The sequence below is a fragment of the Trematomus bernacchii genome, unplaced genomic scaffold (assembly GCF_902827165.1).
Source record: "Trematomus bernacchii unplaced genomic scaffold, fTreBer1.1, whole genome shotgun sequence".
Taxonomy (NCBI): Eukaryota; Metazoa; Chordata; class Actinopteri; order Perciformes; family Nototheniidae; genus Trematomus; species Trematomus bernacchii.
In genome coordinates, this window is record NW_022987771.1 from 3,703,980 (window position 1) to 3,729,659 (window position 25,680).

General features: G+C 40.6%; 1 pseudogene; it reads right to left on the reverse strand.

Moving 5' to 3' along the window:
- Nucleotides 1-1,452: 1,452 nt before the first annotated feature.
- On the reverse strand, nucleotides 1,453-4,567 carry LOC117496785 (annotated as a pseudogene).
- Nucleotides 4,568-25,680: the final 21,113 nt, after the last annotated feature.

Genomic DNA, 25,680 nt, shown 5'->3' on the forward strand with positions numbered 1-25,680 from the left:
GAAGGCTCTATAACAGGGTATATGCAGGAATCCTGAAGTCAAATTGAATACCTTTTTTAAGACCCTTTTCATACATTTTAAGACCTCATCGCCACTTCGAGTTCTAACTGGTTACATTGGCGACACAATTTCCCTCACATTTACTATATACAGTATTGATTGTCCTTCCTCCTTATCTTCCAACCATTTGGACGCAAATGTGCATTTCCCCATAACGATGTTGTTTAACAACCGGCGTAAACGGACCTTCGCGCGCTATCAAGCAGCAGTCAGTGAGCGTGCGATGTCCTGTTCAGATGACGTCAAATCCAACGGGATGCCATAAATAAACTACAAAGAATCACACTACACACCTACGCAATGATTACATTCAGGCAAACTTTAGAATACAACCTCTTTTGGACAATTCATATACTTATTGAAAACAAGCTACAAAATGTAATACCTTGGAAAATGCCTTTTAATACTTTTTAATAGTCTTAATTGTCATTACCATTGAGAAATGAGAGCTATGCGCACGCAGTTTGCCCAAAGCGAAACCTATCTTACACTCTGAAATCTGAAAACTAGTTTTATTGCTGATGGATTATCAGAAATCATTTCAAAGTGACAGACACATTGGATTAACCTTCAGTAGCTGTTTTTCGTTTTAATGCCATTGAAGACAACTTTTGATCAGAAAACAACAAAGGTAAGACATATCGCCTTGTTGACTAACTAATGCTACATGGTGTGATGTCTTTGTTAGCTTCTCATGTTGAGAGTTCGGATCGGTCAGTAATGATACCAATACCTGTCGAATCTGTGCAATCTCAGCTTGCTAATCGATATCTTGTTTGTGCAGATACGATAAGTAATAAGGGTATTTTCACGTGAGTTCTGTGCTAAGTGTGTTAGCATTTTTTCGCTCAGGGCTAATTCAGAGCCTTTGTTATTACCCTTATGTTTCGTTTTGCTAAAAATTGTTAATATTGTCTGATAGCTGAGTTTCTTCCCGTTAAGTGGGTATGACACATTAATAGGTTTTTAAATGTTAAGAAGCCCTCAGACACTGTTTCTTGCAGATGTTGCAATTTCCCCCCCGGGGCTTAACAGGTTAAGGCTGCAAACAGGAGAACGTTTTATGTTAGTTTAGTGGTTCTGTCCTGGAGATGATCATTTCACAAAATACAGTTACTCAAGTAAATCTTCGATCTTCGCAAATCAATGAGTCTTCAAACAAATCCCGCTCAATTTAAGGCGCACACCTGCACACTTGCTAGCCTGTTCCATTCTTCATTCTCTGAATGCTAGGAAGGATTCTTGCCTAGCCTCTGAAGGACCTGACTCGGAAGACATGTCCAACCAAGGAAGCGTCCTCGACATTGAGAAACACCCTAAGACTACCTGGTCCATTACTTGGTCCTGAGGAGATGTAACGATTATTAAACAAGAAACAGTCGAGTCAAGGGGTCAAATAAATTAACATTTGTGATTATTAGCGAATCGGTTGCAGGTGCGTGAAATCAGGCTTAGGGAGTAACGTATAACATGTAAAGGCATTAGGTAATCAGGATACAAAATAGGCAAATGTATTCCCCTACAGTTACAGAAGCAAAAACAATCAGATAAGGTACATTTATGTAAAACAGAGCTCATTAACAGGATAGCAAAGATACAAAACATTTAGAAATAAAGAACAATACATCAAATCATCCTATATCTCTACATGGAAACTTGGGAGCCCTCAATCCAAAAATAAAATGGTTCATCAACAGTCAGTGTTTAACATATAAATCAGAAAATCAGTATGACAAAAACATTAAACATATTGTCCACTCATGTTGATAAAGATGGAGTTCATTTAAGTCTTATATGAATGTTGTGCAACAATGTTAATCCAGTCAGACAGATTTTTTCACGTGTGAACTGTCATATTCAAGACTTATTCATTGTCCTCTCCATCAGCTTCTGTTGCCATGTGTTCAGCTGAGCTGCTGATTGGAGGCTCTGCCTCTCTGTTATCCTCAGCTGTGAGGACTGACGACCAACACACTTGTGTCTTTTGAAATCACTAAGCCATTTAAATCTTTTGTCACAAACATTGCAGCTCTATATTTCCTCTCCTGTGTGGATTCTCATGTGTTTTTTTAAACTTCCACTCCCTGAAAAGGATTTCTTACAGACTGAGCAGCTGTATGGTTTCTCTCCTGTGTGGATTCTCATGTGTGTCTTTAAACTTCCACTCTGTGAAAAAGCGTTCTTACAGACTGAGCAGCTGTATGGTTTCTCTCCTGTGTGGATTCTCATGTGTTTTCTTAAACTTCCACTCTCTGAAAAGGATTTCTTACAGACTGAGCAGCTGTATGGTCTCTCTCCTGTGTGGATTCTCATGTGTGCCTTTAAATCTATATTATGTGAAAAAGCTTTCTTACAGACTGAGCAGCTGTGAGGTTTCTCCCCTGTGTGGATTCTCATGTGTGCCTTTAAATTTATATTACGTGAAAAAGCTCTCTTACAGACTGAGCAGCTGTATGGTTTTTCTCCTGTGTGGATTCTCATGTGTGCCTTTAAATGTATATTATGTAAAAAAGATTTCTTACAGACTGAGCAGCTGTATGGTTTCTCTCCTGTGTGGATTCTCATGTGTTTCTTAATATCTCCTTTCTGTGTAAAAGATTTCGTACAAACAGAGCACCCGAATTGGTTATTTTCAGCACTACGTCGTTGATCACTGACAGATTCATGTCTATTTTTCAGTGAGTTTGAACCTGACGCAGGTTCTCTGGTCTCTTTCCAATCAGCACTGTCTTCAGTGTCAGGTTCAGAAGAGTCTCCAGTGTCAGGTTCAGAAGAGTCTCCAGTGTCGCCCTCAGTCTTTGGTTGTAAACTGCTCTCTGGATCTGAGTTCCTGGCTGGTTCTGGTCCTCGACAGTCATCTCCATCAGCTTCTGTTTCCATGTGTTCAGTTCGTCTTTGATGAGGCTGTGGGGACTGAGGTTTCTCTTTATCATCTTCACTCTTCACAGGGTCAGGAGTGAAAGTGGACTTGGTGATATCAGCCTCCTCCTGGTCCTGAAGCTGCTCTCCCTCCTGACTGATCCTGAGTTCCTCCTGTTCCTGCTTAATGTGTGGGGGGGGCTCTGGGTCCTCCTGGTCCAGACTGGTGCCCCACGCCTGTTGGTCATGGAGAAGCTCTTCTTTAACCACCACCAGCTGCTGGACGTCTGCAGGGAACAGGAAACACACAAAACATGTCTAATTTTGTTGGCTCAATTCACCTCATGTAGCCCAGCCCCTTTCCACTTCCAGTTAAACATTTAAAAGGGTTTTTTCTTCTGGTTTAGTACTAGCCACAATGTAAACAATGAATTGTATTTGGGATCGTTCACAGATACACTACGCCTACAGTATAGAATGAAAATACTCTGTTACAAATTAAAATCCTGCATTCAAACCTCATTTAAGTAAAAGTATGCAAGTATTATCCAACATTTTTACGGCACCTTCTTATGTAAAAGTAATGATAGTGCAGTAAAATGTTCCCTGTCAGTGTTTCATTTATGATGTTTCTTGATTATTTTGTATGCTGCATTTTACTGCTGTACATGTTTAAAGTAGCGCTTGTATAAATGATTATAGATGAGGGAACCTGCTAAATATTAAAATGTGTGTTTTTTGTATACAGTACCAGTCAAAAGTTTGGACACCTTCTCATTCAATGGTTTGTTGATTTTAATTTGTTTCTACTTTGTAGATTAATACTGAATACATCAAAACTATGTCAAGAACTTTGAGTGTATCCTCAAGTGCAGTCACAAAAACCAACGAACGCTATGATGAAACTGGCTCTCATGAGGAACCCCCCGGGACAGGAAGAGCAAGAGTTACCTCTGCTGCAGAGGATAAATACACAAGAGTTACCAGCCTCAGAAACTGCAAATGAAAGCACCTCAGATTAGAGCCCACATAAATGATCACAGAGCTCAAGGAGCAGACAATCTTAACATCCACTGTTCAGAGCAGACTGCGTGAATCAGGCCTTCATGGTCCAATTGCTGCAAAGATCCACTACTGAGGATGAACAACAAGAAGAAGAGAATTGTTTGGGCCAAGAAACACAAGGATTGGATATTAGACAGTGGAAATCTGTACTTTGGTCTGATCGGTCCAAATTTGCTGGTGTCACTGTTGGTGATTTATTCAGAATTCAAGGCACACTGAACCAGCATGGCTACCACAGCATTCTGCAGTAGCCAGCAAAATATAAATCATATTCTGGATTTTTTTAACACTTTTTTGTTTACTAGACAATTCCATGTGTTATTTTATAGTTTTGATGTCTTCAGTATAAATCTACAATGTAGAACCAATTTAAATAAATAAAAAACTTATGAGAAGATTTGTCCAAACTTTTGACTGCGTCTAATACTAGTGTATATCTCTCCCAAAATATATATTCTGTGTATATATATATATATATATATATATATATATATATATATTGTTAGGGAATAATTTGCTTAGGTATTCAACCTTCGACAAAGTTAATCGTTTTCTCTTCTCACCGTCTCCTGTCCCTTGGCATAGTTCTACGGCCTTGGGTATTGCTGCTATCTCTCTTAAGGAGGGGCAGCTTTGGCGCATTGTTGTTGCCAGTTTATCACCGAGCACAAGCTGACATGATAGTTTATTATTCAGGGACGTCTACAGTAATTATTATCTATGGACGACAGCTTTAGTTAGATTCAGGGTCCGGTTGGTAATGATGTCAGAGAAGAAAGACGGTCGTGCGTTTTTCAATTCCAAATTATAAAGGCTAAGTCTCTCTTTATAGATTTCAAAGTGAACCTGGAGATTTCTTTTTCGCCACCTGCGTTCAGCTTTTCGACATTCTCTTTTTTCTGTTTTCACGGTCCATGGAGATATTTTTTCTTGCCAGACACTTCCTTTAACTTAGTTGGAGCAATGGCATCTATAACATTTTTAATTTTTGAATTAAAATGATCTACTAGCTCATTTACTGAGATGTTAGCAGGGGCAAGTGTGGAAGAAAAATTCTGAGTAAACATTTCCCTAGCATTTTCAGTTAAATATCGCTTTGTGGTTACCTCTTTTTGAACATTTTTGTGAACAGAAATAGAGTGCAACATCAGTCACCACAACCTTAGAGATATTCAGACCTTTTGAGATAATTAAGTCCAGAGTGTGCCCCTTATTGTGCGTGGGCTGAGTCAGTCCATAGCTATCAAGAACACAAAACAGTTCTTTAGCCCCTCTGTCCTGGGGGCTGTCAACATGGATGTTAAAATCACCAACGATGACTAGACGGTCAAAGTCAATACACACTATAGACAGCAACTCGGTAAAATCATCAAAAAAGCTTGCACAGTATTTAGGTGGTCTATAGATATTTAGGAACAGAGCTCGAGAGGAGCATTTCAGCTGAAGGGCCACATATTCAAAATAAGCAAAGTTCCCATAAGATGTCTTCCTGCATTGAAGGGAATCATTGAACAGAATAGCAACTCCACCTCCTTTCTTATGCATTCTTTCCTGACTCATACAACTAAAGTTGGGAGGGGTTGATTCGATAAGAACAGCTGCACTGTTATTTTGTTCAATCCAAGTTTCTGTTAAGAACATAAAATCGAGATTGTGCTCAGTGATAAAATCATTGATTAAAAATGTTTTTCCTGCCAAAGACCTGACATTTAATAAAGCTAGTTTAAGTTCGTTAAACACACTATCAGTCAGGTTTTTTGTAACAAGCTGTGGCTGACATGGAATCACTGCTAAATTTGATAAACTCACACAAACGTTTGAGCGCTTCCTGTATCTAAGATGATTCACTGCTCTTAATCTATTACCTATCAATACAGATATCGGCAAAGCTACTGGCAAGAAGGGCCCCGGCATGTCCTTGAAAAAGTTGAGAGTGCCATACGCCCTTGAGCCTGGACCCAGCAAATATCAGTTTGCAGCGTTTGGAAAACACACATTCCTATCAGGCTTTCAAGGGGAGGGAGGCTCACCACCCTGCTCCTCTCATCATAGGAGGGCAGGGTGAGGGCTACACTGTAGGAAGGGGGGTTTGGAAATCTGCTTCCATCTTCCTTGTATTGTTTTGGTTTGGATGATTGTGGTAGGCATGGTGATGAAGACGGCCCAGCTTGGTGACTGGAATCCATTCCTTGTCTTCGGTGATTTTGGTGGGCGTCGTTGAGGGGCGGGGGTAAAGGACATGCTGCCAACCCTGCGTATCGCCTTCATGCGATCATCGAACTCCAGGGGGGAGGGCGAGGGTGAAAGGGTGAGCGGAGAGTAGAGAGAGCTGGGGGATGAATGAAGAGTATCCTCAAAGGCGTTGACAGGGGGGGTGACGGGCAGTGGTCCACGCAACCACCCCCCCCTCAAATAAGATAATACAGGCGAGTTCATGGCTACTGTAGACAACGTTCTTGTTGCGCTGTGTTGCGTTGTTAATGAGTGAAACACACCGGAGTTGAGGATCTGTGGGGTTTATTCTCCCAAAAATATAATTTACAATTTAGGCATTTAGTAGACGCCTTATTCCAAAGCGACTTACAATGACCAATTACAGGGACATTCTCCCTGGAGTAACCGAGGACTAATCGCCTTACTCAAGGGCACACTAGTAGTGGATTTGAACTCGCAACCTTCCGATCATCAGCCCACCTCACTATCCATTAGACCAGTGGTTCCCAAACGGTGTGCCGTGAGGCAAGTCCGGGTGTGCCGTGGGATTTTGTGACAACCATACGTTATTATTGCAATATACAACTACACAAAAATAATTATTTTTTAATTTACTATTGTTAAGGAATAATTCTTCTAGATATCTAACCTTTTGCTCTGTGACGTTTTATGATCTACTCTGACGTCTGTTATCTCCTTTAAGGAAAGGCATTGGTGCCATATGTGTTGTTGTCACCAGTTTGTGACCGGTCAACTTGTCTGGCACGAATGGTAATTGTTGTGAGAACGCTGAGGCACTTCCTTATCGGTGTTTGTGGACTCTAAGATGTGAAAGTCTGTTTAGTCTACTCCTTCAGAGATGTTGATTCTCTGTGAACCAGTTAAAAGGTCTAACATAGAGAGAGGCTCTTCAGAATTGACGTGGCAACTCTACCGTGAAGTCGGAACCTCTGACTCTTTGATTTGTGATGTGAATCCTCCGGCCGAATACTCTGAATAAACCCATCAGTGTTTGACATCAAAGCTCCAACTCTCACCGTGTCTCCTTCCTGAGTCGGTGACTCCATGCATTGCTACACATAAGCTTCCTCCACAAATTGGCGTTGTCGGCAGGATACCAACAGATCTTCAGAACTGGTAAGTGTGATTTCAAATCTACATTTGGACATTGCCAGAATCTGTGATTGACGGTATCCTAAAATTATCTGTGAAGCTAAGCGGCTGCGTTTCGTTTTGGTTAATGAACATTTGGGGCTAGTAACCCCAGGGGATCATCCAGGGACTCTGTCCTGGCTGGTTCCCTCTGTGTGTGCTGCTCGGGACGTATGTGCCGTGCAGGCATACACGGAGATGTTTAAAAAGACCTTAATGAGGGCAGCAGTAAAGTGGAACTTCTGTGTGAAATCAAAATAGAGATTTGTAATGAACAAATCGCCGAGATTCCGGGGGTTTCAGCGGCCAACACTAGCAGTTAACACAAGCAGCCAGAGATATTACCCCCAGCGCCTCTAAAAAAAACACGGCTCCAGCTGCGGCTCCGGGGGATGTGTGTAAAATACCTCCCCGTATCTGCATGAGCTGGTGAAGTGAACTCAGAGGGAGAAAGTCACAGCTTTTGTCTATAGCTTTAACTCACACCACCGCCGTCTCTATTAAAAACGAGACGGTTTAAAAGCACTCTCGTGGCTTGTGGCCGTTTACGACGTGCTGGCAAGTGCGAGGTGCGTGCATTACCTGATGCGCCACAGTTCCCTACATTGCTGGAGGAACTGGTGCCGGTCCGGGGTGCATACATAAAATTATAGGCTAATTGATCATGGGTGGGCAGTGGCATGCAAGTGTAGAACAAAACTGTGTTTCATCGTTGTGATGAACATGATGGCGTGTGTATAGGCTGGTCGAGTAGGACTACAGTTAACTGTGTAGTTTCGGATAGAAAGGGTAGAGGAGAAAAAAGTCTATGTGCTCCAGATCGGGGGGGCATAGCACCACTAGAACAGAGTAGTGGGGTCGCAAGAGGATAAGCTAGTTATTGCTCTTGGACGGTCTTCAGGCACCGATCTAGGACTTGTATACAAGGGTGGGAGCGCGAGTCAAGGTGCCCCACTGGGTTCCCCATAGAGGGAGAGATAATTCCCTACCCCCTCTGAAACCTCTTTAATCCGGACTAAATTGAGCTGGATGAACTTTGCTGACGCACTGGTGTTTATTATGAGTTCATGTTTGTTCGTCTAATTGCAGTGTGGTTTTTCTTGTACTAACCGCCATCTTGTGCATGTTTTGTAACAACTAATAATGAATCAGTCCATAGCCAGGGTAAAATAAACTAAGCTTTAGTTAACTCACCAAAAGTAAATGACTTGAGAAAAATAAATAATATATAGTGTTTTGCAAAATTCTGGTAGTATAGATGTGCTGCAAAATGAAAATAAATAGCAAAAGAGTGTTTTTATGTCCTGCATCTGAGTGTGCAGAGGAACATGTAAACAAGGAGCACACTGTTCAGGGTGTGCGCTGTAGGTGTAAGAAGAAGAGAAGATTATATTACTTTAAGAATACATTCTTAAATTGTATTGCTGGTATGTTAAGATATGTTTGTGACCTTTTATAAACCCTATGCCCCGTCCTGCACCCTGAGACCCTCAGAGGCATCACTGCTAGTCGTAAACACCTGCCTGAGGAGGTCAGGGTGGCAACATCTGTCTGCTGTTTTCGGTCAATGTTGTATTATTTGTTTCATTTATTCTTAAATCTATGTATTGTATGGTAATAATGAAAAAAAAACGTAATGTATTGAACAGATTCCGAAACAAAGCTGATAAGACAGAACTTGACTCAGACATAATACAAATTATTGTTGAAACCTTTTGCGCTGTTGCTGCAAAATGGAAACTTTATTGATTATCTGTTCCAACTGGCCACTGGAATCAGATAATTAATATAAGTTGAAGTTTAATTACAGTTTTAAATATAGTTTAACATTCTTTATTAAACTGCTTCAAATGATTTCTCGTATCAACCAATTGGTCTCCATAGACATTACTACAATTATAATAGTTGTTAAACTACTGACAAGTTTTCTGAAACCGAGCTTATGAACAAAAGAGTAAAGGTCGCTGGTTAAGCCAGGATCAATATATTTGTTGACGTTTTCATTACAGTGTGCATAATAAATGTGTTAAATTAATTGAGCAATTCTTTAAAAAGTATAATGTTGCAATCTCTTTACAATAAGTAATTACAGTTAAAAAAAAAGTAGATGTTGTTTTCCAAGGGCCTCTCCTTCACAGCCCTACACTTTAAATCATGAGACTTTCAAATCATAACAGACAGAGATCGGTATCACTTTGTGTTGCAAGCCAAATCCATGTAAAGGTTCTACTTGAGCCCAATTTAAATACCATAAAGAAAGTATTGAACCCAGCTCAAGCTAAATGTCAAATGTATTTAATTAAGGTGCAAGTGTTTTGATTTATTTCAAATGTTCTAATCTCAGCTTCTTTCGAGTTCAGTCTAAGCAACAAATTGTTTCTCGTAACATTCTCACTGCTGTCCCAAATGTTTTAACCTTGGGCAGACAAGCTGTTCACACACCCACACACTTTGGATAAGTAGTCACCTTATCCACATTGTAAATTGTTGCCTTCTTTAAAGTTATTAGTAATTTAAGATTAATTATTAAATTAAATGTGGTACATAAGATAAAATAAATAAAATAACTTGACATGATCATTTTGTTCACAACATTAGACCTGTCCTCTAATCTCTACTAGAATAAGATAAGTGTGCATGTTTGGATGTTTTAACACTCCTGTAATGTACCTAATCTTGATATCCTTTTCATTAAAGAGCTGGGAAAATGGTGTATTGATTAGATTCTGATCTGTGCAAGTCCAATTTTGACTGACTTTAGTTCTAATGTTAATGTTAATTTGACTTCAACCCATAAGTAATTATTTAAATTAACTCTAAATTTCACATGATGATGGATTAGGGTTCCACATTTCTTCCACTAATTTGTTTTACAATTAGGCTAAAGGTAAAGAGAGACATTGATGACCTTGTGTCCCTTTTGTTAGTACGTGGTTCCATTTTGTCTATGGCCTTGGACGGCTTCACTGAAAGTCACCCAGTTCTGCCCTGCTGCAGTCCGGCTGAGTGCAGTCACAGAGATGCTATGGCTGCTCTACATGACATTAATGGTCTGATCTGAGAATGGACACCATTTCCTGCTCCCAGAGAGAATGACACTCCTCAAACTGAACATTACAGCTGTTGATACTGTCTCACATGGGTCTGCTCCCCCCCCACCGAGCCATGAACTGAAAGCATGACATCTGCTATAAACACTTGGAAGCCTCCCTGTCACACCAGCACCAACCCTTGGGTCAGTCAGATGAGACTAACGGCTTCACTTAGGGCATTTGGTTCAGATACATGACTCTTGTTACCGCAGAGTGGGTTGTTTTGAAGGCTATTCATACTGCTATGCAGAGGATGCCTGTAAGTGGGCGAGCTGGTAAAAGCCCCTACTATTGTTTCAAATAGGCCTAATGTCAGGGGTCTCTTAATGTCTAGTTCTACATGTATTCACATTATATAGACAATGTTTCCACCTGGTAAAACTAAAGGCTGCACAAAACTCAGGCTACAATACAACCATTCTGTTCTGCTCTAACGATTCAATTTATAGATTCTACATCAAAACAATTAGCTTTTATTGTTTCCAATGATAACGTCACCTTAAGTGGAGGAATGCAAACCTGTTTTCAAATGTAAGGTTTTGATTTTGTTTGACATTTCTTAGTAATGACACCCTCAGACACCCAATATCATTCATGCTATGCCTTCAGTAATAACTCAGATGTTAAAGGGATGAAACTTTTCCTCCCAAATCAGATATGCTTTGTTTTTCAACAAATGTATCCATTTCCTGCATAATATATGTTTATCACAATGTTTTTTTGTAAGCTGCACACAGGTGATACTGAGTCTTCTCGATTAATAGATTATAAACTATACCAAGCTTAAATAGACTCCTAAGTTATTATTTCATATGTACCATATGTAAGAAAAGGGAGGGAAGAGTCAATTATATTGAGTAATTTATTTTATATTGGGTAATTTATTTCTCAAACCTATGTTTTATGGAAGAGACAAAATATTTCTGATAAACTAATATTTTATCAAAAGGTAAATGGTGAATTCATATACATTTAGAATCATTGAGAAGGGGTTATATCCACAGGGACAAGCTCACCTTTAACTTACAATAACATTTCTCTGCTATGGACTGATGAGTATATGATTCTTGCATGTTCAATGACTAACACAAACCTTCAAAATGATAATGTGCATGTGTCAGGAAGGCTCCCAAATAATTCTGAGGGGCCTATTTTTGTAATTAAATGATAATGTGCTAATCCATTACTTTGAGTTGTCTTCACTCAGAAAAACATCCCTATCAGGTGTTAACCCAATAACTAGGACAGCTCTCAAGGCCAAGGGTCAGAGAGAGAGGGTCACACTCTCCGGGTGCAGAGAGCACCCCCAGCCACGTGCAAGGAAGCACGAGGTCGTTCGAGATGGGATGCTTCTCTTCACCTTTCAGATAAGAGGGGGTTCTTCTCTTCATCTTTCTGCTCGGTGGGCTCTAGCAGACAACCCTGCAGGACGAGCGAGGGCTTCAGAGGTTTCTATAATACAAGGTTCCATGTTTCTTGGAGGAGTTTGATGTCTTCCTAACCTCTCCCATCACGGGGGACACACCTGGATGCACCACTAGGAATACGCAGTTGCACTGCTCTCAAGCAGATAGCAGAAGGAATACCGGCAGATGAGCCTCCGTCTCACTGGGGGATTAACTACAGTGCTCACTGAATGAGCCACACAAAAGCAGAGCAATTGGGGGGTTGAAATATGGCGCTCTGATGAAGAAGAGTTTGAGCCAATCAGCACCTCAGTGCTAATCTACAGTATCAGGATGCCTTTACACACCAGACACTCGGTGTCATAAAGGGAGGAGGAGAACGAGTCGGGAAGACTGACGGACATGTTCTTCCAGCTCTCGTACAAAGATGAACTTTGAATTGAATGTCCAGATGTTTAAAGATGTACAATTAATGATTGTTTTTTATATTTCCAATGACCAGACATGTGTTAAATAGTGGTGATAAATATATTTTGTCAGATCAGATTACACTTTCACACTAAACAAAATTAATAAATAAATATTTTCAGATTATAAAGTATTGAATAATAAGGTATTTCTAATATTATAACAGATAATGTTAATATCCTTAATCATCCAGCAATCAGGCTTAACAACACTACTCTTTAATGTATTGTCCATGAACAGACAGACCTAAAATGATGTTTCAAGTACTGGATTAATTTCAGTTTTGGCCCAAAACAAATATTTATAATAATTCATATAACAATTATGTAGCATATTTGATCCTCAAATTAGAGAAGTATAATTTAAAGAAATTGATATTCTATATTCAACATTAGATAAACACAGAAGAACCCTTTCCAAGTACCATAAGTAGATGATCAGGTAAGTATGGCTAATAAGAATAAGTGATAGACTTAATTTGGTACAGATCAGTGGTAGCATTTACAAATGTATTAATTCAAGTTTTAAGAATGTTTAATCTTTCCTTTCCAGGTTTTTACAAAAGTCTTTGAATATTTGCCTAACTTTTCCTTTTCAGATTTTGAACAATGTACTTGACTAAAATGAATGTATTGATTTTACTAAGACTAAGTGCCTTACTCTTGACTAAAGCGTAATGAAGTAAACGTAAAGTAATCCTAAAATTGAGGACACTGCAACTTTGCCGATTACAGATTGATCAAATCACCACTGTGAATGTTATGCCTTAGCTGGATCTCTTATGATCCTGTTTTAAATGCTTTTGACTAGTGATTGCCTTAAAGCAAATCTTTAAACTGCAAGCTGGTTTTGATTTTATAGTTTGATAAATGACATTAACTAATGGTTTAAATGATAAAAGATATTAGTTTAAGACAAATATGTTTGCTATTATGTATCTGTGTTTTATGTGTGTTCATTATTGTGCTTATTGACAAAAGATGCTCCAAACACTGATGAGAGATAATTTTTCCTATTATGATTGGCTGTATCAATCATTGTGATTGAATGTTTCAATCTTATTCTACTTTGTGATGTAATTGAATGTAAGGTGAGACCACACTCGAATCTGAAGACGCCTATTGATTTAAGTATTGACCAGAATTATTATTAGACTAATCAGGGTTCTTACACCTTTTCCAAAGTTAAATTCAAGCACTTTTCAAGCATTTTCAAGGTGCATTTTCAAGCTTTTCAAGCATCTTACAGCTGTTGTAAATTACATATTTATATACACATACTTAAACTCAAATGATTATTTCCCTACCTCACATTAAATCAGATGTTCTTTATGCTATAAACAACCAAATGTGTGTTTCATAATAGCATTCTACATGAGGATGAAAAATTAAAAATGTTAGAAAAGAAAACTAAGTTTAATATTTCAAAATGAGTGACCCATCTGTACGTAGACTGGGCATCCCATATAACCTGGCTGAGCCAATATAAAACAAGCAGCCAAATAACTTTTCAATATATTATTGATTACTATTTTTTAGGTACTTTTAGGTTGGCAGTAAACACAAGTCAGAGGTAAATGGTGTACTTTGACTCCACTACATGTATTTAATACCTTTAGTTACTTTACAGATCTGGATGAATGATGTGAAATATAATCAAGTGTTAAATCAGACTTTAGTTCCACCTGGAGTAAATTCACAAGCTACTCTTTGGAATACAAAGTCATTCAAACTAGCTGCAACTTTACCAGCTTTGATAACACTTTCATGATCAATCATTATAAAACATATCAGATTAATCATAACAGATTTCTGCTTCACACACACGTTGCATACCGCTATTTTATTGTCATTTTCGGACACTTAAAATACTGCCTAGTGAAGCCATTTTGGCGAGCTTGTTTTGCCTCGCACAGAGAAAAGTGTCATGTATTTTACATGCAACGATAGCCTAATTTAAAATGCTCTACGATGGCGTACCTTTCGTGTGGTGTGTGGCTCGTCAGCGCAGACTCTCGCATCGTTATTGTTGCACACTTTGCAGGAGGCTGCTCTTGGGCTTGGGCTTCGCTTGACCCTCGTCTTAGCCATGGCTTGTATTTGTCTTCTGCTAGCCAACGCTCGTTGAAACGGCAACCTCCTGGCATACTGTCATCTATCACTCTCATCAGAATGCCCAGGTCACACATGTAACAAAAACACTTGCCGGTCACGCGCATTGCGCGGGAAGGCCGGAGCGGAGCTGTTTTATGTAAAAGCGAAGCAATTAAACGCGCTCAGACTTCTTTATTTTCTTTTAATCTAAAAAGCGAAGTAAAGCATTTACAATTTCAAGCACTTTATCCCAAATTCAAGCACCATTCCCAAAATTCAAGCACTTTTCAAACCTTGAAAACACCTCGTACAATTTCAAGCATTTTCAAGGATTTCCAGCACCCGTACGCACCCTGACTAATGTTTTAAGGTTATCAAAAATGATAAAAAGAGAGGAACTGTTAAGGAATAATTCTTCTAGATATCTAACCTTTTGCTCTGTGACGTTTTATGATCTACTCTGACGTCTGTTATCTCCTTTAAGGAAAGGCATTGGTGCCATATGTGTTGTTGTTACCAGTTTGTGACCGGTCAACTTGTCTGGCACGAATGGTAATTGGTGTGAGAACGCTGAGGCACTTCCTTATCGGTGTTTGTGGACTCTAAGATGTGAAATCTTTGAGGCCATGAGTGTCGGACGCAGGTGGCTCAGTGTTCCCAGCTGTTTAGTCTACTCCTTCAGAGATGTTGATTCTCTGTGAACCAGTTAAAAGGTCTAACATAGAGAGAGGCTCTTCAGAGTTGACGTGGCAACTCTACCGTGAAGTCGGAACCTCTGACTCTTTGATTTGTGATGTGAATCCTCCGGCCGAATACTCTGAATAAACCCATTAGTGTTTGACATCAAAGCTCCAACTCTCACCGTGTCTCCTTCCTGAGTCGGTGACTCCATGCATTGCTACACAGAAGTTTCCTCCACAACTATATCAGTACTTTGTATGCACTCATTTCATAATACAGAGGCAAACTCTATACCTAAAAACAATTCTTTTTTTAAAAATCCTCACAGAACCCCATATTTCGCTGTTAACGCAGTTGCAGGTGGGAATTATAAGACCGTGACACGTGATTGTCCTTCCTCCTTATCTTCCAACCATTTGGAAGCAAACTTGCATTTCCCCGTAACGATGTTGTTTAACAACCGGCGTAAACGGGCCTTCACGTGCTATCAAGCAGTGAGCGTGCGATGTCCTATTCAGATGACGTTAAATCCAACGGGATGCCATAAATAAACTACAAAGAATCACACTACACACCTACGCAATGATTACATTCAGGCAGACTTAAGAATACAACCTCTTTGGACAATTTATATACTTATTGAAAACAAACTACAAAATGTAATATCTTGGGAAATGCCGTTTAACACTTTTTAATAGCCTTCATTTTCGCTAAATTGATTTATCAACTTTTAATACTTTTTAAGACCCCGCGGACACTCTGTTATTGTTCAGGGACATCTAGAGGCCCTTCTTTTCTCTGGAACGTAGGTTCCCTGGTGCACATTATTTTCTATGGACGACAGCTCTAGTTAGATTCAGGGTCCATATTTGTTTAGTCTCGCTGATAAAGAATGTTGATTATTACACTCCGAACTAGTTAAGGGATGGGCAACTTGGATGGTGGCGGGGGCCACATAATGTATGTACTGGCCACCAGGGGGCTGCAGATTCACTTGGAACACACACACACACAAAAATTCCATGTATTGTATGTAATTATTAACAAATTAAGTCTGACATCTTCATTGACATTTTATAATCTTTCAGGGAACATCCTCTAATAAGCTCACTAAACAAATATCAGTTCACAGAAATGTCATTTAATTTGTACAAGTGGCATGTTTGTATTGAACAGGTTATTTAACAGTGGATTAAAACTATTTTAAACTATTGGAAAGCACGGAAAATGTGTGTGCATTAAGATTAACCATTAAGATGACATAAACATGAAGTCATGAAAACTAACCCAGACATTAGTTGTCTAACTTGAACCTAGCTAAGACACTTGTAGCCTGTCTCTGACTCTCTGCTGACGCACAATAAGGGGAATGTCAACACAGACACCTGTCAACCCACTCTCTGCTGTTCTTCAGCGCCGCTTCCTCTCCCTCCCGCTGAAATTATGAATGAAAAGCGTATAGTAATCATAGATAACACGACAGTTTGTTTTCATCTGATTTCAATTAAACAAAGTCTTGGTTTTTAGAATATTAAACTTGTTTCGCCAAATTCAGATGATAAATGCAACTTTGAAGCTTGTAAAGGCATAATTACAGGGGGGGAGGGAGGGGGTCGGGGGGTCGGGAGGGGGGGGGGGGCAGGAGCTCCAACAAGCCGTTTAGGACAGAGAGTGAATACACATTCTATACAGAGATGCTGTATGAGAAACCAATGTGAGTTTGGAAAATTGCACAATATAAATCTATTCTAGTATACCTCAACAATGGAATTATGATCAGTAGAAATGGCCATGACATGGGACCTTTAAATAAGATATGAATGCATTACTTTAACTTGTAATGGAGTATTTTCACAGTTTCAACATGATAGCTTCCGGTTTCGCTATGAGTGGTCGCATTTTCGAGAGCTCCCGCTTTGGAGGTTATTCCTCACGATTTTTTACATATTTCATCCTCCTGACAATATGGATTATGGACTCCTACCTCAACTCATCAACGAGGCAACATCATTTAGAGAAGGAGAGTAGTGAAAGCAGGGATAAAATGAACCACAATGACTTTTACCTTCTCAACGGCTGGGAAAGGAAACACCTCGCTTTTGGAAGTGCAAGCATTCATGCATTATTAACTGCAAACCCGACGCGAAAGTACTTACCCCCGTCAGGCAAACTAGACCGAAGAAGTATGATCGTCTTGGTCTTATTGTTAGCGGGAGACATCCATCTGAATCCGGGCCCGGTGCAGACAAGAAGCCATTCCTGCAGGCTCGAGGAGCTAGCATCACAACTAGCATCACAACTAGCATCTCTTCCGCTACAGCAACAACTACGCGACGACAACAGAGACCATGGAGACAGCGGAGACCGAGGAATCAACGGAGACTTCGACATTCCCCCGGGGACGCCTCGGCAGACAGACACGCATGAGGCAGTGACGAGAGGAAGAGAACCGAGATCCGAGGGAACAAATATCCACCATGTTGTTAGCCACCCTGCTAGCATATCGACGGCTAAAGCTACAACGGAGCCTCCCTCCCCCCCCCCCACCCCACCGCTCCAAGCACCACGGCAGGCCGCAAGCCGTTTGCTGTAACGGACAAAGACAAATATCTTCAAGCTGACGACATTATGCATTTAAACAACAAAAATGGACTACATATTTTTCATCTGAACACTAACAGCCTGAGACACAAACTGGCTGAACTCAGGCAACTGTTCATGAACGGTAAGGCAAGCATATTATGCTTTTCTGAGACCAAATTGGACAATTCCATTACAGATTCAGAGATTGAAATTGAAGATTATCTTGTAGTGAGAAGGGACAGGAACGTGAATGGAGGTGGTGTCTGCATGTACATACATAAAGACACCAATTTCAAAAACCGTACTGACCTGCATCATGAAAATATTGAATCTGTGTGGGTTGAAATTCTTTTTGACAATGCTAAATCTGTAATAGTCGGGACAATCTATAGACCACCGGAACAGAGTGACTTTTATGATACATTAGATGGGTGTTTGGCTGATGTGGGGGATGTAGAGACAATTATTATTGGAGACTGGAACACGGATATGCAACGTAAAGACACGTCCGTCTTCAAGTCCTTCAGTAGGATTTGTGATCTGCACGGCTTCAGCCAGCTAATCACCCAACCCACCCGGGTATGTGAAACAACACAAACTACCATTGATCTCATTCTGACCTCTGACAGGTCCAGGATCTCCAATAAAGGGGTTATAGCATGCGGTTTAAGTGATCATTATATGATATTCTGTACCCGCAAAAAGCTAAAACAAAAGGCCGGCTGTCACAAAACAGTCATATCTAGAGACCTCAAAAACTACTCTAGCGAGGCCTTTAACCTAGAACTGGAGAGCCTGGACTGGTCAGATGAGCTCAGTGGTACACAAGTTGAAGAAACATGGCTTGGTTTCAAAAACAAATTCTCTGCAATACTCAATGATTTGGCCCCCCTAAGAACAACCAGGGTAAAAAAATCGCGCTGAGCCGTGGATGCACTCCGGCATACTGACCGCCATGAAAACCAGAGACAAAAAATGCTCTGAGTTTCATAAAAGTCAGTCAATGCTTTCCAAAAGCACGAGCAGTGAACTCCAGGCCCACGTGACTGAACTAAAAATTGAAAGAAACAGACTAAGAAATGACGTAAGCTCCATGATCAAAAACTGCCAAAAAGAATTTCATCAATGACAAAACTGAGGAAAACAAAAATAAACCCCGTGAACTTTGGAAATTACTCAATAACCAGCTTGGCTGCAGTAAAAAACTCAAAACGAGATTTTCAAACGTAAACATAAAGACAGATAACAGGCTCATCACAGACAAACTGGATGTGGCCAAGTACTTGAACATTTTTTTCACAAACATAGCCACAACTCTTGTAAATAAATTACCCTCCCACTCAGGGCTTTTTGGAGTAGATCACATCATGACCTACTACAAAACCTAGGGGTACGCAAAGATGATTTCAGTCTAGCAAGGGTAACAACAGCAGAGGTACTCATTAAACTGAGCGCCCTCAAACCTAACAAGGCCACTGGCCACGACAATATCCCCTCCAAATTCCTCAGAGACACAGCAACCGCCATCTCACCAGTCATAGCTCACATAATTAACCTCTCCATAAAACAGGGAAAAGTACCCAAAGACTTCAAAATTGCAAGAGTAACCCCCCTGCACAAAAAGGGCAGCAAATTGGACCCAGGCAACTACCGCCCTGTTTCTATACTTACCTCCATCTCGAAAGTCATGGAAAAAATAGTATATGAACAGGTCGAAAAGTACCTCGCAGAAAAGAAACTAATCTATGAATTTCAATCTGGCTTTAGAACATCCCACTCCACTGACACATGCCTTCTTTATTTGAACGACCACATCAAACAAGAGGTGGACGAGGGTAAATACTGCGGCATGGTGATGCTGGACCTACAAAAGGCTTTCGACACTGTCAATCACCCCATTCTGATTGACAAGCTAAAAGCAATTGGTTTTGATAAACTATCGGTGAGCTGGATGCAATCCTACCTGGAGGGGAGAGAACAGATGGTGGAGGTAAACGGTACTCTGTCCCCCCCCCTCCCAGTGAGCTGTGGTGTTCCACAAGGAAGCATATTAGGTCCGTTACTGTTCCTAATTTATGCAAATGACATGTCATCAGCATGTGACTGCAACTTGTTCCTGTTCGCGGGACGACTCAGCCCTGCTGGTCTCTGACAGGAGCAGATTGCAGGTTGAAAAAACCCTCAGCTCCGAGCTCGGCAGAATCTGCACCTGGCTCGCCGATAATAAATTATCATTACACCTGGGTAAAACAGAGTCCATTCTCTTCGGTTCGAAACATAATCTCAGCAAATCCGACGACTTCTCAGTTGCAGTGGGTGACATTATTGTCACAAGTAAGAAGGAAATTACATACCTAGGATCTATTCTTGAGGCAAACCTCTCCTGTGACAAAATGGCATCCAATGTAATAAAAAAAGTCAATCAAAGAACTAGATTCCTATACCGGATCTCCTCTCTGGTAAACAAAAACACCCTGAAAACTCTGGCAGGAGCACTCATTCAAGGGTACTATGACTATGCTTGCACGTCATGGTACCATAGCACCTCCAAGGCGCTAAAAATAAAACTTCAAACATCGCAAAATAAACTGGTCAGACTACTGCTTGACCTTTCATCTAGAACCCACCTCACCTCTGCCCACTTTGACAACCTAGGATGGCTTAGAGTAGACGACAGAGTACAGCTACTTGCAATGGGCCTGGTATACAAGATCCACTACACCTCTATGGTACCCATGTACATGTCAAAATTCTTCCCAAAGGTCAAGGAATACCATGATCATAACACCAGAGGGAGCTCCACAAATCATGTAAAACCCAGATTTGGCACAAAAAAAGGGGAATACACGTTTCGCAATTATGCCACATCAAGGTGGAACGCTCTTCCCACAACTGTAAAGGAAAGTAAAACTATACTTACCTTCAAAACCTCTCTTAAAGAGCACCTTCGGGGGAAAGCATTGCAAAACTGGCCCCGGTAATGGTACAAATCTCAACCTGTCGTACAATGGACAGCTTCCCCCCCCCATCTATGTATATACTCGCATTTTAGACTCTGTTACTAACTGTATATCTGTAGACTTGGTATGTCTTAAATGTCCGGTTAGGATGTATTAGAACGAAATCTAAAATGAAAATTGTAAATAAGCCATCTGTATGTAAAAAACCACCTGTATGTAAATTGTAAATAAGCCATCTGTATGTCAAATATGTCTTATATGTCTTAAATGATATGATGAATTGGAAATGGGGGACCCTGATGTAAACAAGACGAAAGTCTTTCTCTGGTCTGCATCCCCTTAACAATTGTATGTTTTGAGCTGTACTGTACTGTACCCAATATACAAGCTGTTAATAAACTTTTCAATCAATCAATCAATCAATGGTGTTTGTACTTTTACTTCAGGATCTACTACCTGTAGCAAGTGCTGATAAAGGGTCTAAAGTGATAGTACAGAGTCTAAAGTGTTATTCATGTGATAATAAAGTGTGACTGAAGAGTTTAAAGTGTAAATAAAGAGTTTAAAGTGTTAATAAAAAGTAAAGGGCACAGACCTGCTCTGTGTATCCGAAGCTGAGGCTGTAAAACAGCGTCCAGTAGTTTCTGGAGTCTCTCGTTCTCCTCTTTGGAAAGAGACAGCTCCTCCTCGAGCTCTGCTATAGTTTTTTCATACAGAGCAAATATCTCTTCAGCAGCAGCAGTGAAACGCTGCTTCTTCAACGACAGCAGCATTTGGACTTTACTCATGTTTACTAGATCACCTTTTCCTGCAAACTCCGTTAAACACACCGTTTCTCTCTTCATCAAACTCTCAATCTGACTAGTGTTGCTAACGTGTTTCCAGCTAGCATGCTAAACTAGCTCCTATAGTCCGAGGTAAACGCTCCAGAAAAAAGAGCACAGAGTCCATTCGGAGGTTTATCCAGACACACAGATGATGGATCAGTAGTGATGGAGCTCACACACACTTTCTCAGGAACACAGAGAGAGAGAGAGAGCAGTTGTCGGTACCATATGTGTTCGGCCTACCAGATGTGTTCGGGCCGGGGTACGTTACGCTTACCAATGACGTCACGCATTGGCTGTACGGTAACCCAAGAGGACATTTTACACGGTCAAATTCCGAATGTATTGAAACTCCAGACTCAACGTAAGAGCTTGAGCTTCTTCGGGGGATGCTAACATTTAAACATACACTTCATTCTTTACTTTGTCCGTTATTATATGTAGAAGATCTTACTTGTTTCTCCGTCATGTTGTTTCCATAGCAACAACTTCAAAATAAATAAATCTAAATAGATGTGTGTTCTACACACCAAAATACGTTATTTGAACACCCCTCTCGATCGATTTACAAAAAAAAAAATAGTATGGCCCGCCCTAATACACCAACGCAGTTTTTAAAGATATACATTTTTCAACACAGAATCATTTACCAAATTACACCATATCCAATCATTTTACGAGTCACAAAATGCTATCTGTTCTTTGCATTTATTGTTTATTGAATTAGATTACCATGAACTCAACATAATTATGTAGAGTACAAGTCCACAGCCAAGACATTTTTATTTGCATATCATTTTATTTATGAATATGGAATTATGGAATTCCACACTGGAGTTTGTTATTATTTACTATAACTTTATTATAGTATTCGGATAAATCCGAATATTCGTTCGTTGGAGTACTATTTCGGGTTTCAATTTCGTTATTCGGATATTCGTTTTGTTTGTTTTTTCCTCGTTTTTTTTCAAATTGAATTTATTGAAATCTCCAATATCAACGTAAGAGCTTGTGCCTCTTCGGGGGGTGCTAACACTTAACCATAAACGTTATCGTTTACTTTCTCCGTCTTTATACGTAGATATTACTTTTCTCCGTTAATCTCTGTCACGTTGTTTCCAAAGCAACAACAACTTCCTGTCAACTGCGCTAACTCTCCTTCAAAATAAAAGCATGTCCATAAATAGGAAGCCAAGCCAAATTACACTTAAGACGTATACAACTGCAACGAAAGTAACAAACACAATGCGATATCCTTTTCAATTTCAAAGAACACAAATTGGGTTACATTAACAAATAACTATAAAACAACAATACTGTAGAATAACAAAATGAATGCCGTGAATACACCGAAATACACGTGTTGAAGCGGTTCGCTGCAGATTACTACGCCCCCCCCCCGCGAGGGCCGAATATTCGAATATTCGCTGCTGATTACTACCATAGACTGTATATGATTACTACCGAATATCCGGAGCCCGAAAATGGTATTCGGGACAGCCCTAGATCATTCTGCTTCAGTTTGTGGGCAACAGCCAGTTTATGGTAGCAGCACGTTAACAGCTTCATCCTTTGATCAGACCCCCGGTATAGAGTGGCGAAGTCACGCCCATCTACTTCCGCCCCATGGGACCTTATAGAGTGGCGAAGTCCCTCCCCTTCCGGTGGACCTCCATGGGACCTTATTTCGGAAAAATTATGTATTGAAGTCAATGGAGAGAGAAAGATTATCTTTCGATCCCGTTTGAATTGTGCCACGAATTACACATATGATGTTTGTCAATTTAAAAGATAATTTTGCAAGTCAAAAAAAAAAAAATGTGTCGTAAAACTGTGAAGTAACACATTTGTATTTCGTGAACCCTTTGAAGAGTACTGTCACTGGTGTGATCATTCTATAATACACAATTTAAGCCCGGGGGAGAAATGCTAACGCTAACGCTAGCATTGACGATCTTCTCTACTTCATGCTATCTGCACAAATGGTTGACATTAAACATTAAAACGACCAGGCAGTTCAGAGAGAATCAAAGGAAGGCAGGCAGCTTTGCATGACATTCTTCAGGACGTGTTTCATTGTGGCGATAGTGAGGGTAGTCAATCGTTTTGTTGACAAGACAGGAGTGACGGCCATCTTGGTGACGTGTGTTGTTGACCAGAGATGTAATTCATTGAGCGTTTCACACAAACAAATGTGTTTTACGACACATTTTTTTTTTTTTTTGATTTGCAAAATTATCTTTTAAATTGACACACATCATATGTGTAATTCGTGGCACAATTCAAACGGGATCGAAAGATAATCTTTCTCTCTCCATTGACTTCAATACATAATTTTTCCGAAATAAGGTCCCATGGAGGTCCACCGGAAGGGGAGGGACTTCGCCACTCTATACCCTAGTCAGCACCCCTAGTTACACCAATCAGCGTGCGATTACCGTGCAGCCAATCACAATGCGTGACGTCATTGGTAAGCGATGGACCCCGAACACATGGGCTGCGTTTCACTTCGGTTAAATGGATTCCTTGCGTCCCTCACTTGCGTTGTTTCCCTGCGTTTAGTCCCTCCCACCAGGGAAGCATGGAGAGACGCAAGGAAACCACGAGAAGCAGGGAAATGAGTTTTAAGAGCAATGGGACGTCCTTTCCTCCGGAGCGTCACGTGAAGCGACGTCCGTTTGTGATGACGCCGCACAGCTGTTCGTCTGACAACAGCCAGCTCTGTCCCCGTTATTTTCACAAACACCCCCGCCTCTGTTCGTACATATTTACTGACACAAACATTTGTATCATCTGTTGTAGACCCAAATACATTAAATAAAATAAGAACTCATTCTCAAAAAGATAAACGCCATTCTTAAAATGTATAAACGAACAATAGTTTGATTAATATTGATTAGAGTGCACAATAGAAATAAAATAATTGAGAGAAGAAAAAGAGATATGTTATCTATCAAAACCCAGTTAGATTAACATTCATTGGATTGCACACTGTGTTTGTTTGTGTGGATATGTAGCAAATTAACATGTTAAATAGCACTTAATGACTGACTGAATGGAAATGACAATAAATGAAAATGTAAAACGAAAAAGCGATCATGAAAATGTTTCCAATAAATGAATAAAATAATTTTTGACCACTTTGTTGTTCAGATATATCACATATTTGTAACTGAATGATGCATTCATTGAAACAAAACACAGTATAAACTGAGGAGTGAGCCCCGTGAGTTTCATGTGTTTTCTTCACTCCGCTGGGAAATTGCTCTCATGTCAAGAAGCATCAGATCAGTGCATGCGCTGCATCGTCCAATCAGTGAGCAGTAAGGGGGCGGGGAGAGTATCTGAGGATTTCACCGGAGGATGGTCTGGTGGTTCCTCGATTATCGCTCCTCCATTATCGCTCCTCGCTCCTCGGTCCTCCGGCAGAAATAAGAGCCATGGGACGCTACTCAAGATGGCGCAGACAAATCAACTTCCGGTGATACCGAGGACCGACGACAGAGGAAATGAAAATAGTCGACCTGAGACACAGCCATGGTACTGACACCGTGGCCGTTTCTCAATCGCGAGGATGCTGGCTTGGTAGCACAGCCGAGCCGAGCATCTTGCTTCAGAAGCAAGGCAAGAATACTTCCTGGCATTCGGAAAACGAAGAGTGGAACAGGCTAGCAAGTGTGCAGGTGTGCGTCATATGAGAGGCCCCGCTTACATCTTCCGCCACAGATTTGGGGAAATTGGTCCATGCGCAAAGCATTGTCGGGATTTTAAGGACGCGAAGTCCCATGTGCAGCCTCGAAATTTCCCCCAAACCAAGGACGCGGCCTCGGTGGAATTCCAAGTATGCTGGAGATTGGAACAGTCCTTCGGCGGCACTCGATGGCGTAGCATCCTTGAAATATTGGCTTGGAAGCCAATATCCTCGCGATTGAGAAACGGCCCGTAGCGACGAGACGCCGGGTGTTTCTCAATCGCGAGTACGCTTGCTTGATAGCACATGTCTGCCGAGCATCTTGCTTCAGAAGCGAGTCAAGAATACTTCCTGGCATTCGGAAAACGAAGAGTGGAACACGCTAGCAAGTGTGCAGGTGTGCGTCATATGAGAGGCCCCGCCTTACATCTTCCGCCACAGATTTGGGGAAATTGGTCTGTGCGCAAAGCATTGTGGGGATTTTAAGATCGTGGAGTCTACTCATGTGCAGCCTCGATATTTCTCCAAA